Source organism: Oreochromis niloticus, unplaced genomic scaffold, assembly GCF_001858045.2.
Source record: "Oreochromis niloticus isolate F11D_XX unplaced genomic scaffold, O_niloticus_UMD_NMBU tig00003174_pilon, whole genome shotgun sequence".
Classification (NCBI taxonomy): domain Eukaryota; kingdom Metazoa; phylum Chordata; class Actinopteri; order Cichliformes; family Cichlidae; genus Oreochromis; species Oreochromis niloticus.
The window spans coordinates 76,785-86,401 of NW_020327802.1; positions in this window are offsets into that span (position 1 = coordinate 76,785).

Genomic DNA, 9,617 nt, shown 5'->3' on the forward strand with positions numbered 1-9,617 from the left:
TTTTTTTTTCACCACCATACAACTTTTTGCAACTTTTCATCTTTTTCATCTTCTCAGCAGACAGCTTCAGCGTTAAGGCATCCACACAGCATTTTCGCAGGAAATGCAAATTTTTCTAGTTGTGTGGATGCCCTCAAAGGCATCCACACTATTGAGTTCCTGTTTCTCTTTATTGTGTGGATGCTGGAGGCATCCACATTATTCAGGTCCTGTTTCTTTTTATTCTTTATTATTGTGTGGATGCTTTAAGGCTTTAAGGCATCCACACTATTGTTTTCCTGTTTCTCTTTATTCTTTATTATTGAGTTCCCGTTTCTCTTTATTGTGTGGATGCTTTAAGCATCCACACTATTGAGTTCCTCTTGGGACTTCCGTACACTTTTTGGCACTTAACTACTTCCACAATTTTCAGCCGATTTTCACCGTTCAAATTTTAAACTATTCTGCTATTTCTGCTAATGTGTGCTATGTCTTTTGGTATTTTTCACTATTATACTTTTTAAAAATATTAAGCTTAATTTGTCCCATTGAAATGAATGGGAAACTTCCGCAATTCTGCTAAAATTTGCTTGTTTTTGAAACTTAACTACTTCCTCATATTTTCACGTAGAACAACCATTCAAACTTTAAAATGTTCTCAAATTATTGGGCTATTCAGGTATAAATCAGCTTTTTCAAATCTTTTACCGTTTTACTTTTATGCCTCTTAAAGTTTTCAGTTGCAAAATTGTGATTTTTCAGAAAATACATGCGTTGTTATGGTTGCTATGCACTTGGCTTCCAGTGTGACACTGAAGGTTTTGCAGTCTTCTCTTCATGTCCGAACAACTTCTTGCTACTTGCTCAATTTTCACTCAACTTCCACAAATTATACATCAAAACGTAGGTATTTTTGCTGGCTTTCAGAAAATGTCACTATCATTGTTGTGGGATTTATAGAATTTTGGCAAATCTCCTCAGACCAACACAAAGTCTGGAAACTCTCCATAGAAAGTCAATGGAGAGCTTGTTCAAAATCACCGCTTGATTTCTGTAATGAGAGGCATATTTGAATTGTCGTATCTCCTTAACGAAGCAAAGTTAAGACATAAGGCTTGTCCCAGTATATCTTCAGACACTCCTGACGCTCATAATTCAAGAATTATTTTCTCACCTATTACCGTTCTGAAATGAGTTAGACTTGTTTGAGGGTAGGAAATTCGTCCTTCGCTCAGATTTCTTCAGCTTTCAAACTCTGGAAATGAACCACTTTTTTCTCTCGTCATATCTTTTTAATGGATTTCCACAGAGACCTGAAAATTTCCATGATTGTTCACCAAAGCCTGCTGTCTCTTACGGTGAAAGAATGATATTGATACTCCAAATAGATTTAGAGTTAGAAAGTGTTGTTTGAGGGCAAGTCAAGGTAGTTTTCGCTTTGCTCTACTCAGTTATGGTGCATTAGAAGTCAAATATCTTTAATAATTCATATTTTAATGATAAATTGTCAACACTTTGAGATTCCCCCATCTCTTCTGAACAAAACGGTGTAAGAATGACCGTTCTAGCCCCTACGGTTAGGAAATTATGGTCATTTGTTTGAGAGGAGTCGTCATTATGAGAAATAGACTGCAAAAATCCTGTGTCTCTCTGTGCCGCGTGCACCTGTTTTGGCGGGAAAAAGTGCACAGGCTCTCTGATTGGTGGATTCAAATTCAGCAGCTCCCAGGCTGCTTGACTGAGCTAGAAACTTACTTCTCTCTCCCTGTGTGTGTGTGTGTGTGTGTGACAGAGAGAGGGAGAGAGAGAGAGAGAGAGAGAGCCTTTTTATGGGATGATCTCACTGTAAGATTCAAATTTAATATATTTAGACTGGTTGACTGAATTGGATCTTGTGTGTGTCTCTCTCTGTGCATGTGTCTTCAGCAGGTGGTCAGTGTGAGAGCAGTAGAGCGTCTGCATCAGCAGGGCTCCATTTCACTGAAGTGTCACATTGTGTCCATATTTGTGATTGTGTGGCTGTTATATTTTTTTTTTGCCGATTTTTTTCATTTAACAAGTATATTTGAGGGACCCTCAGCATGTTCAGCATTTTTTCAGCTGTCCATTTTGCTTTTCCAATTTTTCTGTTTAAGTTATTACTATTGCGCTAAATCATAGCATTTCTGCTGTTTTATAAGATTTGTGCTAAATATAGTATTTCTGATTAATTATAGTTTTTCTACCAAATCATAGTACAGTATTTTTGCTTTTTATAGGATTTTTATAGGATATTTATATTGCTTAATATAGTATTTCTGTTTTTTATTGGATTTGTGCTTAATATAGTATTTCTGCTAAATGTAGTATTTCTGGGTAATCATTGTATTTCTATATATTTCTGCCAGGTCCCCAGGCAGCCAATCCTCTGTGAGGACTGAGGCATTCAAATTTACATATCAGGGCCTGCACGGCTTCCCAGCCAGCCAACCATATCTGAGGCATGAGACATTCAAATTTACAAATCAGGGTCTGGACGGCTTCCCAGCCAGCCAATCATATATGTGGGCTGAGGCATTCAAATTTGCATATTGGGGCCTTCGTGGCTTCTAAGCCAACAAGTCATCGATGTCATATATCTCTAAAATTTCATATTTTAATTATAAATTGTCAACACTTGATGATTCCCCCATCTCTTCTGAACAAAACGGTGTAAGAATGACCGTTCTGGCCAATACAGTTAGGAAATTATGGTCATTTGTTTGAGGGGAATCCTCACTATGAGAAATAGACTACAAAAATCCTGTCTCTGTGCTGTGTGTGTGTGCACCTGTTTTGGCGGGAAAAAGTACACAGCCTCTGTGGATTCAAATTTAGCAGCTCCCGGGCTGCTTGACTGAAAACATGCTTCTCTCTCCCTGTGTGTGTGTGTGTGTGTGTGTGTGTGTGTGTGTGTGTGCATGAGAGAGAGAGAGAGAGAGAGAGAGACCCTCTTTAGGGCAGCATCTCATTGTTGGAAAAAAATGTAATATATTCAGACTGGTTGACTGGCATAGACCCTCCGTGTGTCTCTCTCTCTGTGCATTTGTGTATACATATTTGATTTTGTGTGTATCTGTTGGCTGTTCCTTCTTGTTTTTTAAATTTATTTTTATTTCTTTATTTTTTTTCACAGGTGAACAACAATTAGTTTTGAGGGAACTTATCCATGTTCCGTTTTTTCTTCAGCTTGTCATCTTACTTTTCCAGTATTTTCACTTAAGTTATTACTATTCTGCTCAATCATAGTATTTGTTCTAAATCATTGTTATTATGCTATATTGTAGTATTTCTACTAAATCATACTATTTCTACTATATTATATTTTTCTTTCTAAATATAGCATTTCTGCTATATAATTATATTTCTGCTATGTTATAATATTTGTGCTAAACCAGAGTATTTGTGCTAAAACATAGTATTGATTTAAAATTACAATATTCATAGTTCATCACAGTGTCTCTGGTAAATCACAGTATTTCTGCTCTGTTGTACTATTTTTCTAAATCATAGTGTTTCTGTAATGCTTAAGTATTTTTGGCTAAATATATTCTTTCTGTTATCTTATACTATTTCTCCTAAATTCTTGTATTTTTGAGAAGTTATCATGTTTCTGGTAAGTTACAATATTTCTGCTAAGTTCTGCTATGCTATTGTATTTCTGCCAAGTATTATGTTTCCTCTAAGATATTGCAGTTCTGCTAAGTTATTCCATTTTAGCAAAGTTCCTTTGCTTCTGCAAAGTTTTTACAATTTCTGCAACTTTTCAGCTTTTTCAGCTAGTTTTTGCAGACAGCTTCAGCTTTAAAGCATCCACACTGCATTTTCGCAGGAAATGCAAATTTTTCTAGTTCTTTATACTTTATTCTTCAAGTTGCTTCCGTACGTTTTTTGGACTTTAACTACTTCTACAATTTTTGTGCTATTTTCACCGTTCAAATTTTAAAATATTCTGCGATTTCAGGAGATGGGTGCTATGACTTTTGGTATTTTATGCTATTATACTTTTTAAAATATTAAGCTTTTTATGCAACTTTTTTGTCCCATTGAAATGAATGGGAAACTTCCAAAATTCTGCTAAAACTTGCTTGTTTTTGAAACTTAACTACTTCCTCATACTTTCACCTAGAACAACCATTCAAACTTAAAAATGTTCACAAATTTTTCTGCTATTCTTGTATGATTCAGCTTTTTCATATCTGTTACCATTTTCATCTTATCCCTCTTTAAGTTTTGAGTTTCATTTTTGTGATTTTCCACAAAATACATGCGTTGTTATGGTTGCTATGCACTTGGCTTTCACTGTGCCACTGAAAGTTTTGCAGTCTTCTCTTCATGTCCGAACAACTTTTTGCTACTTGCTCAATCTTCACTCAACTTCCACAAATTATACATCAAAACGTAGGTATTTTTGCTGACTTTCAGAAAATGTCACTATCATTGTTGTGGGATTTATAGAATTTTGGCAAATCTCCTCAGAGCAACACAAAGTCTGGAAACTCTCCATAGAAAGTCAATGGAGAGCTTGTTCAAAATCACTGCTTGATTTCTGTAATGAGAGGCATATTCGAATCGTCATATTTCCCGAACGCAGCAAAGTTAAGACATGAGGCTTGTGCCAATATATCTTCAGACACTCCTGACGCTCATAATTCAAGAATTTTTTTCTCACCTGTTACCATTTGGCCATGAATTGGGTTTGTTTGAGGGTAGGAAATTTGTCCCTCGCTCAGATTTCGTCAGATTTCAAACACTGGAAATGAGGCACTTTTTTCTCTCGTCATATCTTTTTGATGGATTTCCACACAGACCTGAAAATTTCCATGACTGTTCACCAAAGCCTGCTGTCTCTCACGGTGAAAGAATGATATCGATACTCCAAATAGATTTAGAGTTAGAAAGCGTTGTTTGAGGGCAAGTCAAGGCAGTTTTTGCTTTGCCTCTACTCAGTTATGGTGCATTAGAAGTCAAATATCTTTAATAATTCATATTTTAATGATAAATTGTCAATACCTTAAGATTCCCCCATCTCTTCTGAACAAAACGGTGTAAGAATGACTGTTCTAGACCCTACGGTTAGGAAATTATAGCCATTTGTTTGAGGGGAATCCTCACTATGAAAAGTAGACAGCACAAATCCTGTCTCTGTGCTGCATGTGTGTAAAAACAGGTGCACCTGTTTTGGCGGGAAAAAGTACACAGCCTCTCTGATTGGTGGATTCAAATTTAGCAGCTCCCAGGCTCCTTGACTGACCTAGAAACTTGATTTTCTCTCCCTGTGTGTGTGTGTGTGTGTGTGTGTGTGTGTGTGTGTGTGTGACAAAGAGAGTGAGAAAGAGAGGGCGAGAGAGAGTTTTTATGGGAACATCTTATTGTATGATTTAAATTCAATATATTTAGACTGGTTGACTGAATTTGTTCCTGTGTGTCTCTCTCTGCTTCTGTGTTTCCATATGTGTCCATATTTGTGATTGTGTGACTGTTATACTTTTTTTTGCTGATTTTTTTTTGCGTTTCACAATTACATTTGAGGGACCCTCAGCATGTTCAGGATTTTTTCAGCTGTCCATTTTGCTTTTCCAATTTTTCTATTTAAGTTATTACTATTGTGCTAAGTCATAGCATTTCTGCTGCTTTTCAGTATTTGTGCTAAATACAGAATTTCTGCTAAATCATACTATTTCTGCTATTGTATTAGATTTGTGCTAAATACAGCATTTCTGCTTAATCATACTATTTCTGCTATTTTATAGGATTTGTACTTAATATAATATTTCTGCTTAATTATAGTATTTCTGCCATTTTATAGTATTTGTGCTAAAACATAGTATTTCTACTAAATGCAGTATTTCTGGGTAATCATTGTATTTCTATATATTTTTACCAGGTCCCCAGGGAGTCAGTCCTCTGTAAGGACTGTAATATTCAAATTTGCATATCAGGACCTGGACGGCTTCCCAGCCAGCCAATCATATCTGAGGGCTTGCACATTCAAATTTGCATATTGGGGCATTCATGGCTTCTAAGACAACCAATCATATCTGAGGCCTGGCACATTCAAATTTGCATATTGTTGCCTTCATGGCTTCCCAGCCAGCCAATCATATCTGAGGCCTGGCACATTCAAATTTGCATATTGGGGCCTTCATGGCTTCTAAGCCAACCAATCATCTATGTCATATGTCTTTAATATTTCATATTTGTATTTTAAATGGTCAACATTTCAAGATTCCCCCATCTCTTCTGAACAAAACGGTCTAAGAATGACTGTTTTAGCCCCTACGGTTAGGAGTTTTTGGCTGTTTGTTTGAGGGGAATCGTGACTATGAGAAATAGACTGTAAAAATCCTGTCTCTCTCTGTGCTGCGTGTGTAAAAGCCTGCACTTGGTGCACCAGTTTTGGCAGGAAAAAGCACACAGCCTCTCTGATTGGTGGATTCAAATTTAGCAGCTCCCAGGCTGCTTGACTGACCTAGAAACTTGCTTGTCTCTCCCTGTGTGTGTGTGTGTGTGTGTGTGTGTGTTTGTGCTTGTGTTTGTGTGTGTGTGTGTGTGTGTGAATCAGTGGATTCAACTTGACCAGACTGGCATGGAAATATAAAGGACACTTCATGCTCTGTTTGTCTCTGTTTGCCCTTATGTGTTTATGTTTGTATGTCTGTGTTTTTGCTTGCATCTATGTTTGTACACATTGTTTTCTGAACATGGGTTATGTGTCTGTGTGTGTGTGTGTATCCCTATTTGTAAGTATTGCTAGGCATGTCATTTTTGCCTTAGCTTTGTGTATCTGCTGGCATTTCCTTTGTAACTTTTCTAATGTTTCTGCCAATTTTTCACAGTTGAACAACAACTAATCTTTTGAGGAAACTTCAGCTTTTTGAAGCTGGCCGTTTTGCGTGTCCAATATTTCTGCTAAAGTTATTACTTTTCTGCTGAATTATACTATTTCAGCTCCTATGTTGCATTTTTACTACATGTTACTATTATACTACTGTATATTAAGTTGTGCTCTTACAACATTTTTCCAACATTTTTTAGGTTTTTGCTACATATTAACTTTTCTGCTGTATTACAACACTTCTGCCATGTTGTTCTATTTCTTCCAAGTCACTAATTTTTTGCTAAGTTACAACATGTCCGCTATATTCTCCTTTGATATAGTATTTTTGCAAACGCTTTATGTTTCTTCTTAAGTTTCTGAAAAGTTATTATATTTTGGCTCAGTTTTTATTTATCTGCAAAGTTATTACAATTTCAACCACTTTTCTGATACTGACTTCACGTTTGTCAGCAATTTTCAGCTTTTTCTGCAGTTTTCAGCAGACAGCTTCAGCATTACAGCATCCACACAGCATTTTCACAGGAAATGCAAATTTTTCTAGTATTATTCTTGGGGTTTCCGTACGTTTTTTGCCGCTTAACTACTCCCTCAGTTTTCAGCCGATTTTCTCAGTTCAAACTTTAAAAAATTCTGCTCTTTCTGCTAATGTGTGCTATGACTTTTGGTGCTCATAACTTCTATACTTTTTGAGATATTGAATTTTTTTTTGCAATATTTTTTGCCCATTTCTGCCATATTATCAGTGGCATCACTGATTTTTCCTTGCCGGGATGACCTGTGTTTTAGCTCAGTGAGATGAGCATCCGTTCTCAGACTGGGAGGCCCGGGTTCAAATCCCGCTTATGGCAACATTTCTTTCAGTTAACAGTTAAACTTTTTTTACTCAATTTCATCTTTTTCACCCCTTTTCAGCAAAATTTTCAGTTTTTTCACCACTTTTCAGCACAAATCCCAGCTTTTTCAGCTATTTTCAGCAAAAACATCTTTTCAGCAGAATTCTGAAAAGAGTTCTGCAGAACTCTTTTCAGCAGAAATTCTGCTGATTGAACTATTTTCAGCAGAATTTTCACCTCTTTTCAGCCCAAATTCTGCTTATTCACCTCTTCTGCAAAATTTTCAGCCTTTTCACCTCTTATTAGCACAAATCTCAGCTGTTTTCAGAAAAAACACTTTTGAGCAGAAATTCTGCTGATTCATCTCTTTTCAGCGCAACTTTCTGCTTCTTTACCTCTTTTCAGCAGAAATTCTGCTGATTCACCTCTTTTCTGCAAAATTTTCAGCCTTTTCTCCTCTTATCAGCACAATTCTCAGCAGCTTCTGCTCATTTCAGCAGAGTTGTCCGTCTCTCCACCTCTTCTTTGTCAGAGTGAGTTTAGCTCAGTGAGATGAGTGGCTGCCTTGAGACCAGGAGGGCCACTTTCGAATCCTGCTCAGGGCAATGTTTTTTTTTTCACCACCATACAACTTTTTGCAAGTTTTCATCTTTTTCAGCTTTTCAGCAGACAGCTTCAGCGTTAAGGCATCCACACAGCATTTTCGCAGGAAATGAAAATTTTTCTAGTTATTCTTCAGTTTCCGCCTGAAATTTTGCAGCGAAAGCTTCATATATGTTGCCTCAATTTGTTCGGCTGGATCTGGAATGGTGTGCTATGACTTTTGGTTTTTATGACTTTTATAGTTTTTTAAATATTAATATTTTAGTGAAAATTTTCCCGCGCTTATCTGCCGCACACTTTTGACACAAGGGTTACATATGTCATATCATTTTGTGCAGCTGGAGCTGGACTAGTATGGTATGACTTTTGGTGTTTATGACTTTTATAGTTTTTTAAATATTTTGATTTTAGTGCAAATTTGAGCCAATTTCTAGGCTCCTGAGAAAGATTCTACTTTTGGCCCCATAGAAACAGACTTCATTTGTGGTGTGTTGGCTCTCTCTAGTGGTATACCGGGAGTAGTACAGCCGAAAAGGTGTATGCTTGGGGGAAAACACCATATCCCACAATTCATAGCACGCCTCGACAGAGTAAACAATGGCGGCCACCACTTCGTTTTATGTGTCTTTTGTTAGTGTTTCTAGGTCACAAAATAAACTTTTAAGATATTTTCAGGCGAGAATGTAGGTGTGTAAACTTCAAATATCTGCTCGTTTTATCAAGACATCCCATATTAGCAACAGTGCTCTGACGACGTCGGTCCAGCCTGACAGCTAGCCGGCTACCTAGCTAGCTACCGCACTTGGCTGAAAATGGACAGCGAGGGCGACTCTCTCTCTCGTTTCACCTCCCCGGTCTCTCGCAAATGCTCGCACAGACTCGGAGTTACAGCTGGATGTGGAAAAAATAACTGAGTTTTTTGGTGGTGCTATAACGCGGAGCTCCAACCGAGGGCAGCTATCCACCGGTGTATGACAGAAAGAACATGCGGAGCTCAATCGTGGATCAGGGAAACCGAAGGCAGGAGCGTGAGGTGAACTGAATTTCAGGTAAGAAGTTATAAATTGCACTCTATTTGGGTCAGATATAAACCGAGTTTAGGTGTAGTTTATTTTCGTTGTGCTGACCTTTTACAATCGTACTGCGTGCTAGCTAGCACGACGGGAGTTTCTATACAGCTGTGTGCGCTAAGTTACTGACGTTGAACTTTACGAACTAACCCTTATGAATAAAATAAAGTTGCCGTACAAACGGAATCGTCCCACATTCAGAGAAAATATTACGATTTATTCTGTCGTTACGAAGCCTCCCCTGTCATTCTCTTGCCTGTTGCAACTTCAATC